This window comes from Micropterus salmoides, unplaced genomic scaffold (assembly GCF_014851395.1).
Source record: "Micropterus salmoides isolate LMB-PRFRI ecotype aquatic unplaced genomic scaffold, ASM1485139v1 Ms_hic_scaffold_12, whole genome shotgun sequence".
In the NCBI taxonomy this organism is placed as follows: Eukaryota; Metazoa; Chordata; class Actinopteri; order Centrarchiformes; family Centrarchidae; genus Micropterus; species Micropterus salmoides.
Window position 1 is genome coordinate 26,307,717 of NW_024040263.1, and position 3,217 is coordinate 26,310,933.

The following is a 3,217-nucleotide window of genomic DNA, read 5'->3' on the forward strand; positions in this document are numbered from 1 at the left end:
CCCTGACCAATTTATGTAATCATATGCATAAGACCCGGAATGAAAGCATCTTAACAGAATCACATTACAGGGCTGAATACCTGAGTTCAAATAAAGACATTACTATAAAGGTATCTATCAAATTAAACCAAAGATTAAAATACATTGACATCTTGCAACTTTTTTAGACAGTTGAATGGTCCAGTACCAGAAAATGGTGATTTCAGTGTAAATTTCTGTCAGAGGAAATGCTTAGTGAGAATGCAATGCACAAGTGTATTCCCTATAGTATAGTCTATATAACTCCTTTATTTCCCCTATGACCCAGTTTTATTAGCAGCCAAGCAATTCATGAGCTTTATATAGTGAGAAAAAAAGGGGAAATGGTTTGCAGGCTCTGCTTTTCAAAACCTCCATGCTGTAAAATATTCATCTTCAAACACCGGGTTATTCTGGCAGTTTGTGAAGTTCCACTCAAGCTTTGAATGTGCCTGCAAAAGGAAGAGGAACAGGAGGAGGAAGCCAAGAGGGGAATGAAGGAGCGAGGGTTTTGATTGAGTGAAAAGGTCGGTGTGTGAATGTGCTCAGAAATGTGCCTGTCATACACTACTGAAAAACACATTTACTGTAATCAAGGATTTGTGTTAATTTATAGTACATTACATGCAGCAAAATTCTTCTTCTTCTGCTGTCCGTGTGCTTAAATTGTGTTTTTCTTGTTGAGCCTTTCTGTGTTTGAGAAGCCCATTAATATGGACTGGAGGCTAAGGTGAGGCTACGTGTTGGGTAGAGCTGCACGTGTAGCCAGTCCCACCACACAGCCAACGGACAGCGATTGTTGAACTACAAGCTATGGTAACTCTTGGCTCTCATTTTTTTTAAAAACAACCACACATAGCTCGAACACTTCTTATATTTAATTTGTTTAGATGAATCCAAGCACAACCCACATAGCCTATGCTAGAATGCTTTGTAGTGTTAACGGTGTTCAGTTTGTTTGCAGTGACTGCTGCCTTTGAGTGACAGGCTAACGTTTCTGTAAGGCAGTTGTGACAATGGAGACACAAGTGCAGAAGAGAAGATGTTAACATTAGAATTTTATTGTTTACTGCATTTATCTCACAAAAGTGAGCACACCCCTCACATTTTTGTAAATATTTGATTATATCTTTTCATGTAACAACACTCAAGAAATGACTCTTTGCTACAATGTAAAGTAGTGAGTAAAGCTTGTATAACAGTGTAAATTTGCTGTCCCCTCAAAATAACACATCACACAGCCATTAATGTCTAAACCGCTGGCAACAAAAGTAAGTACACCTCTAAGGGAAAATGTCCAATTTGGGCCCAAAGTGTCAAAATTTTGTGTGGCCACTAGGGCTGACCCGAACAGTCGAAGATTCGATGCTTCGATGGGCGGAGCCTGATTCCACTGTCAATCTCACAGTGGAAGTTTTGCAGTGAAACAAGAATCATGCCCATTTTGGCAATATGGGGGTGCTCAACGTCAGCCCCAAATGTGGCCCTACAAAAACTTCCAGCTTGCAATAAGGAGGAACTCTCTGATTCGGAATCACTGTTGTCAGCCTTCACAGATACTGCTGACAGCAAAAAACACTAGATCCCTGCCATTTCTTCAAGCACTGCTGCCAATCTAGACACATTAAGGGAGTGAAGAGAGAGGAGGAGACACTTGGGGTTGCAGGGTGACTGAGTGGCCACAGAGATTTGTTATGCAATAGTGAAGTCATATTTTAGATTTCTGCAATGGTCAGTGGACCTTGTGGACCTTGTGTATCAGAAATAGAATGCAGAATCTTCCACAGGAATTAATTAAAATCCACCAAAAGAGGCTTAGCTGAAAATTTTACATGAATAAATCAGGGTATGCCATGCAATGAGAACTGTGTGGAATCAATAGAACCTTTAAATTTGACACTTTCACAATTAGAAATGTCCTTCAGTCATTATAAAAGTAAGGTTTGGGAAATACATTTTGCACAGTGTATATGCAAGCTGCAGATCTGAGACACAGGTAACTGATGTTATGATTCCATATGTTTAACTTTATTTTATGCGATTAAAAAACAAACCAATCAAATAAAACATACAACAATAAATGGAAACATGAAACAAACAAGACATTTAAGCATGAGTGTCCCTAAACTGACTCGAACGCCAAAGAATAAAAAATCCATTTTAAGATGAGACTTAAATGTCTGGGGGGATGATCTGATAATAATGGATAAGTGTTGTTTTCACCTGAGACCATGGAATAGCTAAGAAGAACTTCTAAGGGGCCTGGAAGACTAATACTTCGTATGGAGCCAATCCATGTAAAGCCTTAAAAACCATTAACAGCACCTTAAAATTTACTTTATATTTGAATGGTAACCAGTGAAGAGAGGTCAGTATCTGGGAGATATGGTCCCTCTTCCTTGTTTCAGTCAACAATCTTGCAGCCACATTCTGAACAAGCTGAGGAGTAATTGATGACAATTACATAAATTACATTTAATAACTGAGAATTCAATATGGGTTTTCATTTTAATTTCAATTTAATTTTGATTAAAAAAATATATAACTAAAACAAGCCATCTGAGCATGCATACATTTGCCGCCTGCATGTTTTGAGAGCCAGTCAGTCAGTTCAACTCACATTCACAAGATGGGTATTCGGACATTTTTCATAGGGAAAGAAAAACTGTTCTGCCAGCAGCGCCAGCAACATGGAGCATTTAACGATAGTGGATGTCTACCATTTGTAACATCAGTAAGGAGAGATACGGGGGAAGCGGAGGGGAGCATTAACATCACCATCAGGACCCAGCTAACCTTAGCTGCTGCCAACACTACCAACAGTAGCACTGGGAATGGGCAGCCTTCTGGAAACAGCAAGATGATTTTCATCTGACTATTTCAAGACATAACCTTTTGTTGAATATAGCAAATCTTCAGATGCCATGTTCTGTTTTCCATGTAGACACTTTCAGTTCAGTAGTGGCTACAAAGATGGCACCATTGTAACAAACGGTATTAGGGACTGGAAGAACATTTTGATTTAATTACAAACCTTGCACCAAGCACAAAAAGTCAGTGCATAGTGCAATGTTAAAGCTATTTAGCATCGAAAAGCAAGGGCTCCATTGCAGCACAGTAGAACAGCTCCCGCAGGGTTGCTATTTATTTATTCAGCTGCTGTTGTTGATATGTTGTTGTATTTTGGCAAGCAAGGCTA